Below are 15170 nucleotides of genomic sequence, written 5' to 3'. Positions count from 1 at the left end.
ATGATGAGGCAGTAAGAAAGCACTGGAATGAAAGTCAAGAGAGTCAGTAACCAGGAGAAACCCAGAAATATTGGATTTTGAATGATAAAAGAATTAATAAAAGAAAAAGATCACACCAGCACATGGTGCGAAGGCTCAGTAGGGGAGGGGAAACGCCCCTTCTGCTGTCTGAAAGAGAGAATAGCAGCAATCTCAAGAAATGTAGACTCTACTGTCTTAGAAATATACAGTCTGAGCAGAGAGCAGATTTGGATTTTATGCAGGGTACCTATGCCAGAGAACAGTTTCCCTGCATTTTCATGCAGATTCAGACAATGGCAAGACTAGAAGTCATCTTAAGAGGAACTACATTGTCTGAGCTTACTGAGCAGAAGATCCTAAACCCAGGCATTGTTTTAAATTTCCAGAACCCAACAGCCACTCTTCTTTTCACAAGACCAGTAGCTGTCCACGCCATCAACATGGTTTCAGGTAACATAAACCCATTGAAAACTCTAGGTAACAGATCTGCTGTACTGCCAGTCTACAGTCTCAAAGAGAAGTGGAGGACATTCACAAATAGAATTAGTGGTTGGAGTGACAGGAAGCTAGTTCAGTTGTATGAGCATTTATGATGCAGCTGGGTTGGGAGTGCTTTAGTTGGGTTCCCTGAAAAGCTTACAGCACATGTGCCCTCTTCAACACAGATCCCTTGAGGCCTAGCTATCTCTCCCACACCCAGAGACAATCTGCAATTGGAGGATCTACCGCAGTTGCAGCAGTTTGCCTGCACTTTCCTTGTCTTCTTCTCTTCCTTTTCCTCAACGCTCATCCTCATACTTCATCCTCATCCTCATCCTCATCATCTTTCTCCTCCTTCTCCTTATTCTCATTCCCTGAGTTGGCAGTTACCACCCAGGGACAAAGTCTGGGTCCAGGAAAGAGTTTATACATGAATCCTTTGAAAGCTCTAGATAGTGGGAGATGCTGACTGCTGCTCTGCTGAGAAGAGGAAGGTGAGAGAACGTTCTTTTGAAGTTGGTGGTTTGAGGTACCTATATTGACAGCAGAGCTTCCAGAGTTACCTTGGTAGCACTAGAGCTGGGCAAGGTGAATACCATATAGATAGGTTCCATAATGTAAGTTCTGCACAGTGCTTTGAGGCAGTATGCTGATCTAGATGTGGAAAAAATAATACAAAACACCATACAATACCATTGATTTAGTCACAGCCTCCATGCCCAGGGACATTCTGAGAATACCCTGCTCAGACTTGAACATGTGCCATGCCCTCAATTCCTGATAAATTCTGAGTTTGGAAATTTCCAAGAAAATTCTCTCTACCTTAAATACCTCAACAAGGAGGAATTTTTCATCTTTTAATGTTAGTTTTTGAATTTACTTCTATTGTTTTCTGTATTATTTATTTAAATTACCCTTATTTGTTATTGAATAGTTTATACAATTTCATAAATTTATTTCTCAACGTTAAATGGTTTTATTCTCTTTTCTCTTTAATTTTTCTATTATCCTCTTTTATTTTGCCTTTCTCTTATTATTTGTTATCTTTCTGTCTCTCTTTCCCTTCAATTTTTCTTTTTTTTCTCTCTTTTCTATTTGTTTGATATAGTTTCAAAATAATGTAACTTTCTTCATTGCCTATTCATTCAATCTATTCAATAAAATTATAGACCAATAATGTACAAGCAACACACCTCAATGCATTCCCTTCTCTTTGGTAAGTAAGGTTGCAGAGAAAATTTTCAAAAAGTTTTAACTATGTTAGTAAACTGCTTTCAAGTTGTCACTGTTACTGGTGGTTATTTTCTCCTCTCAAGGTGGTTCTGGGGACTCACCATAGCACTTTGAAAATGTATCATGGGTATATTGATGCAGAGATGTGCTCCTATTCTCAGAATCATTATAAAGAGAAAGTAACTCATTGAAAATATGCCCGCATAACAGTGGAAGAGATATTCATCCAAAAAGATACATGCATCTCAATATAGAAATATAGGAAACATGAAAAAACACCTCCAAATTTTATAGCTCCCCACTTAACTGAATCCAAAGATACTGAAGTGAAAAAAATGCCATGCACAGAATTCTGAAAGTTGGTTGCTAAAATGGTCAATGAATTAAAAGAAAAACTAGGGAATGAGTTAAGAAAGACAGTATAGGATATGAGAGAGTGTTTCATTTAAGAGAAACACTAAAAATGAATCGAACAGAAATTTTGGAAATGAAAAAAATAAGAAGTCAAATAAAAAATTCAGTGGAGATTTTCACTAACAGAGTAGATCAAGTAGAAACAAAAATATCAGGGCTCAAAGACAATGTTAGAACATTCAGCCAGTAATAAAGAAATAGGAAACTGTGAACAGAATATGCATTAATATTAGGACAACATTAAAAGGGCAAATTGAAGTCTCATAGATCTTGGGGAAGGAGTGTAGACATAGGTCAATGGTATAGAAAACTTGCTTAGTGAAACAGAAAATTTCTCTAATTTTGGGAGTGGGTTGGATATGCAGGTACTGGAGTTGTTTTGAACTCCAAGTAGATATGGCCAGAATAGAACCTCACCATGACATTTTATTGTTAAAAGTACCAAAAATTTAGAACAAAGCAAATGTAAAATTTGCAAAAGTGACAAGTCACCTATAAAGGCAAGCTGATCAGAAAAAGAGCAGAGGTCTCTGCAAAAACTCCAAAGGCGGGTAGGTCATGGAATAATGTATTTCAGGTCCTGAAAGAAAATAACTGCCAAACTTGATTACTATATCCAGAAAATCTTGAAGGATGGATAAAAACCTTTTAAGAAGAGCATAAGCTGACAGAATTCATGACCACTAGGCAAGCATTATAAAAAATACTTAAAGGAAGCATATGCACAGAGGAAGATAAGAATAGGCATGAGAGCACAAGAAAAAAAAAAAAAGACACTCATTAGAAAAGTAGATGAGCAAATTGGAATTAGGAATTAATCAAATATTAGAAATAAAACAAAATGACAAGAAGTAATATATGTCTCTATAATACCACTGAATGTATATGGTCTTAATCTCAAATTAAAAGAAATAAACTAGAACATTGGATCAAAAACAAGGACTTTACTATCTGTTGTCTATAAGAAAAAGAGCTCAATGACAAAGATATACACAGACTAAAAGTGAAAGAATGGGAAATTATATTGCCTTTTCATGGAGTAGCTATCCTTTTATTGAATAAAGCAGACTTCAAATCAAATTTAGTCAGAAGAGACAAAGAAGGTCATTACATGTTGCTAAATGGCACAGTACAACAAGAAGATAAAGTGATTGTGAATATTTATGCATCAACATTGGTGAACCCAATTTCATAAAACAAACACTATTCAACAAAAAGGGAAAAGCAGGCCCTCAAACAATAATAGAGGGTAAATTCAGTACAACAGTATCGCTAATAATTCAACCAGACAAAAAAAATTCTACAACGATATTAGAGTTAAACCATATGTTAGGTAAAATGGATATCAAACTCCGCAGGATGTTTTACCTCTCAACATTTGAAATCCATTCTTTAAGTTGCTCATGGAACTTTCATCAAAGTAGATCATGTATTTGCTTAGTAAATATACAAAAAAAGAATAACATCTGCATTTTATCAAATCATAACATTTTATCGATCAACAGTGAGTAAAACTACAGAAACCATACAAACACACGGAGATTGAATAACACTCTTTTGGATGATGAGCAGGCCTTTGTGAAAGCTGGGATAAACTAAAAATAAAACAAGATCGAGCAGAGCTAGCCAGCCCGCCTGACCCCCACGCTGAGGTTGGACGCCATCGCTGAGCCTGACTGCCTGCCCCCTACTGCTGAGGGACACTGCATTTGCCTCTGTGCTGACTCAGCACACCCTCACTGGGGGACCCCAGCTTCTTTGGAGGCTGGTGCAGGCATTTTGAATTATTCCTGAGGGCGTGGCCATCATCATTGGCAGGGCTGAGACACCTACAGGCCCTTTGACAGGACTCAGGATTCAAGAAGAGGAGGTATTGAGAGACTCAGGCCAACTCAAAGCAGCAAGGTGAGTCTCCCACTGGGCCAGGCTCCCTGGACGCATCAGTAGTCCTGAAATGCAGGGAACTTCATGGAGTAGAGTTGCCCATTGAGACTTCCCCACTGGAGCTGTGAAACTGGGAGCATTTAGAGGAGGACTACTCAGCAACAGGCTTCGGAACAAAGTGAGAATTCCAGGCCTGGGCAGTAGGTCCAGTCCCCAGGGAATGTCATAGAGGAGGGTCGCTCAGAGAGTCCCTTGCAGGGCAAGGCCCCCCAGACCAAGTAGTAGATCTGGGCCCCAGGGAACTTCACAGAGGAAGGCTGACCAGCAAGAGTCTCAATCACAGGGTGAGGCTCCCTGGCCCAGGAGGTAGGTCCAGACCTCTGGGAACATCGCAGAGGAGGGCTTCCCAGCCCAGGTGGTAGTTCTGGACTGAAGGGAACTTCTCGGAGGAAAGCTGCCAGCTATCCAGCAAGACATTCCCACTGGGTGAGTCTTCCTTGCCAGGCAGGGCTTTCCCACCAGAGACACAGGACCAGACCAGCCATGCCCCAACCCCCAGTGTAGCCCCCTTTTGACTGACCATTGGTCAACAAGTGGAGGCGCCTCTTCCCAGCAGCAGGAAATATACCCCACCTGAAGGCCACCACGCCTAGAGGGGCAGCTACCTTGTGTATCACTGCATTATCAAGATTCTCCAAGACTTAAGACTACTGAAGGCTATAAGGAGAGTTATTGGAAATCTACAGGGACACTATAAGTCAATAGAGTTTCACTACTAGAGGAGTAGCTACCTGACCAATATAAAAAAAACAAGGGAGGAAAATGTCCCAAACAAACCTAGATGCTACACCAATGGAATTCAATGACAGCATGGCAGAAGAAATGTCAGAAAGGGAGTTCAAAATGTACATAATTAAAATGATCAGAGAAGCAAACAATGAGATGAAAGAGTAAATGCAGACTTTGAAGGATCACACCACTCAACACATAAAAGAGCAAAGGTGGGAAGCAAAAGATCACTTCAATAAAGAGTTAGAGATACAGAAAAAAAAAAAAAGACAGAAATCCTTGAAATGAAGGAAACAATAAACCAAATTAAAAACTCCATAGAAAACATGACCAATAGGATAGAACACCTGGAAGACAATCTCAGACATTGAGAAAACAATATTTAACCTTGAAAACAAATTTAACCAAACAGAGAAGATGGTAAGAAATCATGAACAGAATCTACAAGAATTATGGGATATCATGAAAAGGTCAAATTTAAGAATTATTGGGATTGAGGAAGGCTTAGAGAAATAAACCAAAGGAATGAACAATCTATTCAATAAAATAATATCAGAAAATTTCCCACATCTGAATGAAATGGAAAATCACATACAAGAGGCTTATAGGACTCCAAATATACAAAATTGCAATAGACCCACACCAAGGCACATTTTAATGAAAATACCTAACATACAAAACAAAGACAGAATTTTAAAGGCTGTGAGAGAAAAGAATCAAATTACATTCAGGGGGAAACCAATACGGATATCAGCAGATTTTTCAACCCAGACCCTAAAAGATAGAAGGGCCTAGAAGAACATTTTTCAAACTCTGAAGGAAAACGGATGCCAACCAAGAATCTTATACCCAGCAAAACTTACCTTCAGATTTCATGACAAAATAAAACCCTTCTATGATAAACAAAAGCTAAAAGAATTTACAAAAAGAAAGTTGGCATGACAGAACATTCTCAGCAAAATATTCCATGAGGAAGAGATGAAATACAACGATGTAAATCAGCAAAGAGAGGAACTACCCTAAAGAAATAGTCAAATAGGGGAGAAACCAACTCATGTCGAAAAACAAAAATGAATCAAATGACCAGGAATACAAATCATATCTCAATAATAACCCTAAATGTTAATGGCCTGAAATTATCAATCAAAAAACATAGACTGACAGATTGGATTAAAAAGAAAGATCCAACAATATGCTGTCTGCAAGAGACTCATCTCATAGAAAGAGATACCCACAGACCAAAGGTGAAAGGATGGGAAAAAACATACCATGCACATGGACTCAGCAAAAAAGTCGGAGTATACATCCTCATATCAGATAATGTTGACTTTAAGCCAAAGTTAGTCAGAAGGTATAAAGAGGACATTTCATACTACTTAAAGGAAGCATAAATCAACAAGACATAACAATCATAAATATCTATGCCCCAAACAGTGGCTCATCCATGTACCTCAAACAAATCCTTCTCAATTCCAGAAATCAAATAGACCACAACACAATAATACTAGGTGATTTTAACACACCTCTCTCACCACTGGACAGATCTTCCAAACAAAAGTTGAACATAGAAACCATAGATCTCAATAACACAATCAATAATTTAGACTTAACGGACATATTTAGAATATACCATCCAACCAAGAGCGAATACACTTTCTTCTCAGCAGCACATGGATCCTTCTCTAAAATAGACCATATTCTATGCCACAAAGCTACTGTTAGCAAATATAAGAAGACAGAGATATTACCTTGTATTCTATCAGATCATAGTGGATTGAAATAAGAAATAAATGACAGAATAAAAAACACAAACTACTCCAACACCTGGAGATTAAATAATATGCTATTATAAGAAGAATGCATAACAGAAGATATTAGGAAGGAAATTAAAAAATTCTTAGAGGTAAACAAGAACAAAGATGCATCAGATCAAAATCTATGGGACACTATGAAAGCAGTACTTAGAGAAAATTTATTTTATGGAGCACATTCAATAAAAGAAGAGAAAATCAACAAATAAACAACCTAACACTACAGCTCAAAGTCCTAGAAAAAGAAGAACAGAGCAACACCAAAAGTAGTAGAAGACAGGAAATAGTTAAAATCAGAGCTGAAATCAATGAAAATGAAACAAAAGAAACAATCGAAAAAAATGACAAATAAAAAGTTGCTTCTTTCAAAAAATAAACAAAATTGATAAACCCTTACCCACACTAACAAAGAGAAGGAGAGAGAAAACTCAAATTACTAAAATTCGGAATGGACAAGGAAATATCACAACAGACACAAGTGAAATAGAAAACATAATTAGAAGGTATTTTAAAAATCTATACTCCAACAAAATAGAAAATTTTGAAGACATCAACAGGTTTCTAGAGATATATGTACCTAAACTGAACCAGGAGGACATACACAATTTAAATAGATCAATTTCAAGTAATGAAATAGAAGAAGTCATCAAAAGCCTACCAACAAAGAAAAGTCCAGGACCAGATGGGTTCTCAGCCAAGTTCTACAAAACCTTTAAAGAAGAGCTCATTCCAATACTCCTCAAGGTATTCCATGAAATAGAAGAGGAGGGAACCCTCCCAAATCATTCTATGAAGCCAATATCACCCTGATACCTAAACCAGACAGAGACACATCGAGGAAAGAAAATTTCAGACCAATATCCTTAATGAACATTGATGCAAAAATTCTCAACAAAATTTTAGCAAATCGCATACAAATATATATTAAAAAGATAGTGCACCACGATCAAGTGGGTTTTATCCCAGGGATGCAAGGTTGGTTCAACATCTGGAAATCAATAAATGTCATTCACCATATCAACAGATTTAAAGTCAAGAATCACGTGATTATTTTGATAGATACAGAAAAAGCATTTGATAAAATATAGTTTCCCTTCATGCTCAAAACACTAGGAAAAATAGGAATAGTGGGAACATTCCTTAACATTGTAAAAGCCATCTATGCCAAGCCCATGGCCAATATCATTCTAAATGGTGAAAAACTGAAAGCATTCCCCCTAAAAACAGGAACAAGGCAGGGATGCCCTCTTTCACCACTTCTATTCAACATTTTCCTTGAAACTTGAGCCAGAGCAAGTAGGCAGACCAAAGAAATTAAAGGGATATGAATAGGGAAAGAAGAACTCAAACTATCCCTATTTGCTGATGACATGATTATATATTTAGAGGAACCAGGAAATTCCACCAGAAAGCTTTTAGAAACCATAAGTGAATTCAGTAAAGTAGCAGGATATAAGAGCAATGCTCATAAATCTAATGCATTTTTATACATAAGTGATGAATCTTCAGAAAGAGAAATTAGGAAAACTACCCCATTCACAATAGCATTGAAAAAAATGAAATACTTGGGAATCAATCTCACAAAAGAGGTGAAAGACCTCTACAGTGAGAACTACAGAACACTAAAGAAAGAAATTAAAGAAAATTTTAGAAAAATCACCCATGTTCTTGAATAGGCAGAATTAATATTGTCAAAACGGCCATACTACCAAAAGTGCTATGCAGATTCAATGCAATTCCAATTAAAATCCCAATGATGTACATTACAGAAATAGAGCAAGCAATCATGAAATTCATCTGGAAGAATAAAAAACCCAGAATAGCTAAAGCAATCCTTAGCAGGAAGCATGAAGCAGGGGGTATTACAATACCAGAACTTCAACTATACTACAAAGCAATAATAACAAAAACGGCATGGTATTGGTACCAAAATAGACAGGTAGATAAATGGTATAGAATAGAGGACATGGACACAACCCAAATAAATACAATTTTCTCATACCAGACAAAGGTGCCAAAAATATGCAATGGAGAAAAGATAACTTCTTCAACAAATGGTGCTGGGAAAACTGGAAATTCATATGGAGCTGAATGAAACTAAATCCCTACCTCTCACCCTGCACAAAACTCAACTTAAAATGGATCAAAGACCTTGGAATCCAGAGACCTGCATCTTATAGAAGAAAAAGTAGGTCCAAATCTTCAACATGTCTTCTTAGGATCTTCCTTAACATGACTCCTGTTGCACAAGAAGTAAAAGCAAGAATCAATAACTGGGATTGATTCAAGCTAAAAAGCTTTCTCTCAGCCATGGAAATTATCATCAATGTGAAGAGAGAGCCTACAGAGTGGGAGAAAGTCTTTGCCACACATACTTCAGATACAGCACTAATTTCCAGAATAAACAAAGAATTCAAAAAGCTCTACAACAAGAATACAAATAACCCAATTAACTAATGGGCTAAGGAAATGAACAGACACTTGACAGAAGAAGATCTACAAGCAATCAACAGATATATGAAAAAATGTTCAACATCTTTAGTAATAAGAGAAATGCAAATCAAAACTACCCTAAGATTTCATCTCACCCCAATTAGAATGGCGATTATCAAGAATACAAACAACAATAGGTGTTGGTGAGAATGTGGGGAGAAAGGTACATTCATACATTGCTGGTGGGGTTGCAAATTAGCGCAGCCACAGTGGAAAGCAGTGTGGAGATTCCTTAGAGTACTTGGTATGGGACCACTATTTGATCCAGCTCTCCCACTCCTTGGCCTATACCCAAAGGACTTAAAATCAGCATACTACAGAGATACAGCCACATCAATGTTCATAGCTGCTCACATCACAATAGGCAGATTGTGGAACCAACCTAGATGCCCTTCAACAGATGAATGGATAAAGAAACTCTGGTATATATACACAATGGAATACTATTCAGCCTTAAAGAAGAATAATATTATGGCATTTGCAAATAAATGGATGGAATTGGAGAATATCATGCTAAGTGAAATAAGCCAAGTCCATAAAACTGAAGGCTGAATGTTTTCCTTGATAAGTGGAGGATGATATATAATGGGGCTAGGGATGGGGAATGAGAGAATAATCGGGGAACTTAGAATATGTAGAAGAAAATGAGAGGGAAGGGATATGAAAAATGGTGGAATGAGACAAACATCATTGACCTATGTACATGTATGACTACACGAATGGTATGAATCTGCACGTGTACAACCATAGAAACGAAATTATATACCCCATTTGTGTACAATGAATCAAAATGCAGTCTATAAAAGATTAAAAGCCAAATAAAAATAATTAAAAAAGAATATTACTCAGCCATAAAGAAGAATAAAATTATGGCATTTGCAGGTAAATGGATGAAATTGGAGAATATCATGCTAAGTGAGATAAGCCAATCTCAAAAAACCAAAGGATGAATGATCTCGCTGATAAGCAGATGATGACACATAATGGGGGTGGGAGGGGTGCGAGAATGGAGGAAGGAGGGACTGCATAGAGGGAAAAGAGGGGTCAGGGGTGGGGGGAAGAAAAAAATAACAGAATGAATCAAAAACTGTTACTCTATAAATGTATGATTAAACATAGTAGTATGCCTCTACTTCATGTACAGAGAAACAAGATGAATCCCATTTGTTTACAATAAAAAATTTTTAAAAAAATAATAAGTAAATAAAACAATTAGAATCAAGTGAGAATAGAAACACAACATCCCAAAATCTGTTACTTTGCATGGAGTAGAACCGCAAAAGCAGTTCTAAGAAGAAAGTTTATAGCTATGAATACCTACATTAAAAACATCAGATAAATCTCAAATAAACAACCAAATGATTAAAGGTCTTAGAAAAACAAGGACAAACCAATTCCAAACCTAGTGGGGAAAAAAAGGAAATAATGAAGACCAGAGTCAAATTTAATGAAATAATGAATAAAATAAGCAAAAAGAAATAACAGATTCTTTGAAAAGATAGACAAGACTGATAACCACTTAGCCAAACTAACCGAAAGAAAGAGAAGCTTTAGAGATTAAAAAGTGGTATTTCAACAGGCATCACTGAAATACAGAGGAAAACCAGGGACTGTTTTAAAACTTTTATTTCAATGAATAGAAAATCTAGAAGAAATTCCTAGATACATCTGACTTATCAAAATTGAACCAAGATGATATAGAAAACCTAAACAGATTTCTAAGCAATGATATTAAAAAATAATAAAATTCTCCTAATAAAAACCAAATGGATTCAAAGCTGAATATTATAAGACACTTAAAGTTCTAAAAGCAGTGCTCTTATATTGTTCCAAGAAAGAGAAAGGGAAGGAAGCCTTCCAAGGTCATTATTTCAAGCCAGTATCACCATGACTACAAAACTGGAGAAGACATTAAGAAAAGATAATAAAGATAAATAAATTTTATGAACATAAATGCAAACATTTAATACAATACTTGCAAAAAAAAATTTAACACCACATTCAAAGATCAGGCACTGTGAAGAGAAATTGGTCTCATTCCAGGGACACAAGGATGGTCCAATATCACTCATCAATAAATGTAATATATCACACAAATAGAATGAAGGACAAAAAAACCATGATTATCTCAATAGATGCAGAAAAAGACTTTTACAAAATTCAACATTACTTCATGATAAAAACTCTTAAAGAAACTTAAAATAGAATAAATTTACCTCAGTATATTAAAGGCATACATGACAAAAGCCCACATCATACTGAGTGGGGAAAAATTGAAAGCATTCCTTCTAAAATCAAGAATGAGTTAAGGATGTCAATTGTCACCACTCATATTCAATATTGCACTTGAAATTTTAGTTCGAGCAATTAAGTAAGAGAGAAATAAAAGATATACAAATAGGAAAGAAAGAAGTAAGTGTCCCTCTTTGCAGATGATACGATCTTATTGAGAAGACCCTAGAGTCTCTATAGAAGACTTCAAAAGCTGATAAATAAATTCAGCAATGTAGAAAGTACAACATCAGCAAAAAATGGTTTTTATATAGATGAATAATGATCTCACTGAGAGAGAAATCAGAACAACTATTTTGTACATGCTAGTTTCAAAGAAAAACTAAAGCAAAACTAGGAATAAACATAATCCAGAAGGAATATCTTTCCAATCAAAGTTACGTACGATTGAAGAAAGAAATTGAAGACACTAAATGGAAAGATCTCCAATGTTCACGGATAGGCAGAAATACTATTGTTAAAATGGCCATGTTACCAAAAGTGATCAACAGATTCAACACAATCCCCATTAAAATTATCCAATGACACGTTTCACAGAAATGAAAAAAAATTCTTAAAATTTATATTGAAGGGCAAAAGACCCAGTGTAGACAAAGCAATCATAAACAAAAACAGCTACACTAGAAGCATCACAATACCCAATTTCAAATTATATTATAAAGTCATAGTAACAAAAACAGCATGATACCAGCCTAAAAACAGACATATCCTTTAGTATTAAGAGAGTAGAATAGAAGGCAGAGACAAACCACACAGCTACAGACATCTGATTTTGACAAGATTCCTAAAAATATATACTGGAGAAAACTATCCTCTTCAACAAAGGGTGTTGGGACAACTAGCTATCCATGTGTAGAAAAATGAAACTAGACCCCCTATCTTTCACCTTATAAATGTCAACTCAAAAATTGATCAAAGAATCAGATAAAAGAACAGAAACCACAACTGCTTGAAGAAAATATAGGGAAAATACTTCAAGATATAGACACAAGCAATGGTTTCTAGAATGGTACTACTATAGCTCAAGATTATAACTAGAGTCAACAGATGGAACAGCAACAAATTAAAATCTCCTGCACAGCAAAACAAACAACAATGTGAGAAGACAGACTGCATAATAGAACAAAATCTGTCAATTACTTTACAGAGGATTAATATTCAAAATATATAAAGAACTAAAAACTCAACATCCCCACCAAAAACCCTAACTAATCAATAAATGTGTAGATGAACTGAACATTCACTTATCAAAAGAAGTACAAATGACCAACAAATATATTTTTAAATGTTGAACATTATTAACCACCAAGGAAAGTCAACTCAAAACTACAGTGAGATACTTTCTCATGCTGGTCAAAATGGCAATCACTAAGAATACATATAGCAATAAATGCTGGTGAGGATGCAGGAAAAACAACTCTTATACACTGTGGGAATGTAAATTGATAAAGCCACTATGAAAATCTGTGTGGCAGTTCCTCAAAAATCTAAAAAGAGTACTACATATGATCCATCTGTATCACTCCTTGGTATTTATCTGAAACAAAGTCAGCATGTTTTAATGCCATGTGGATTCCTATGTCTATCACAGCATAATTCACAATAGGTAAGTTATGGAATCAGTCCAGACATCAGTCAACAGATGAATATATACATACAAAGAGGAATGAAATTATGACATCTGCAGGAAAATGGATGGAACTGGAAAGTATCATATGAACCCTGACCCCAAAAAAAGACAAGTATCTTGTGTTTTCCCTCACATGAAGAAGCTGAAGAGCAAAAAAAGGAAAAGAGCATCATGAAAATAGAAAGGATGCCATTAGGGTAAGGGAAGGGGATCAGTAGGTGTAAGAGGAAGTATTGAGGAGTGAAATTGATCAAATTTATGCATATATGATTATGTCACAATGAAACCCAATATTATGTAAAACTAATACATACCAATAAAAGAAATTCCTTTTTCTTTAGGACCTCTTTCTTCCCCTTATCCTTCTTCTAGCCCTCCCTGAACCCCATAACTTTTATACTTACATCTCACATATTATACACCATAAATAAGTGCTACTTTAAATTGATATTCCACAATATCAATTGACTCTTTCTCCCCCAATCCCCCAAAATAATAGAAATGAGAGAAGGGTTTATCCATGAAGGTTTTCGCATAATATCAGAAACTGAAAATAGAATAAATATTATAAAGTAAGTAAAGAATGGCATATGTTACCTCTGTCACTTTTACATTTTTTTCTTTTCCAGTACTGGAGATTACACCGAGGGTTTTGTGCATTCTAGGCAAGCACTCTTATCCTGAACTACATCTCAGTTCTTATATTTCCCTTTTAAACATGATTTTAAATACTATATAAAACAGAAAAATCTTACACAGAGAATAAATTTAAAAAGATTTAGTAAAACATAGTCTATGCTTATATAATTCTATCCAAATGGATTCTACTGTTATGTATAACTAAAAAGAACCAACTAAAAAAGTGAGTGTACTGTGATAATGAATGGGTACATGTAAAAAGGTTTGAAAGAAAATATGAAATTTTGATGTTACTGGTAAGGATGTATCAGATTATTTTCTTCTTTCCATTACATTTTTTGTAACCATCATTGTATTTTTATGTAGAAAATTAATTTATTAAAAAACAAAATATATTATTCTTTCTACAGAATAAAGTAAAGGGCAAGAAACAGAGATCAGAGTTTATGGAAGGCATTTACAGTAAAATCTGTCTATGCCCTCCTTTCATTTTTGCCAGAGTATGAATAATTTTAACAATTTTGCACATGAATATCCATCTAGTTAATTATACGAAAAGATTATAATTATGAAGGCATATGAGGTGAATCTAAAAATAAATCCTTTATTGCAAAATTGAAAATACACCTTTGATTGTTCCAAAGTGGATGAGTATATTTTTAAAAGGCCATTATTACAGGAAGTAACCATGCTATTAAGACTTTTGCCTATAAATAACAAACATTTCCTGGGTTTGAAGAGCAAAGACAATATTTTGTTCAGTTTGTTACTCTCAGCAAGTATCACAGAAATTCACATATAATTTTTTGATTACCAACAATTTCCTAGGTATCTGTTATAGGCTGGGGCATTGTATTAGTGCAGGAGACGTCAAGTTACACAAGGTAATTACCTTTTGTGCAGTCCATATTATAGAAGGAGAGGACAAATAATGAGAAAAATCACAGACCAATAATTTTTTCTTGTATGTGAAATTACTACACACTTTGTACACAAACTCTATTCTTCACATTGCTGTTTTTTGAATAAGCCAGTATTTCCTGCACACTGTTAGTGAACACAAGACATTCTCTGAGACACTGTCCTGTTAGAGAGGATTGGAGAGATGCCACAGGAGCCTTTTATCCTATGTGGAACAGCCTATGTGTAAGGTCTGCATCCAGGTACTATAATTAAGTAGTAGGTTGCTTTTTTTATTTTTTCATTTTAAAATGAAGAAATAGACTCAAAGTTTAAGAAATTTATCCAAGTGGCAGAAAATAGCCCTTTTTTTCAGTAAGTAAGTCCTCAACTTGAGTTTTTCTCAATAGAGGAAATAATTTGAAAAGAAAGTATTCAGGGAGTCATTGTCTAAAATGAAATATTCCTAATAGGCATTTGTAGTTAAACATGAACAATTTCCTAAATTTGTCTGACTGCTACTTGTCATCCTCCATCCTAAGGGAAGAAACAAACAAATCTAACTGATGGATTTTTGTACTTCA

The sequence above is a fragment of the Sciurus carolinensis genome, chromosome 1, assembly GCF_902686445.1.
Source record: "Sciurus carolinensis chromosome 1, mSciCar1.2, whole genome shotgun sequence".
Lineage (NCBI taxonomy): Eukaryota > Metazoa > Chordata > Mammalia > Rodentia > Sciuridae > Sciurus > Sciurus carolinensis.
This window is presented reverse-complemented; position numbering follows the sequence as displayed.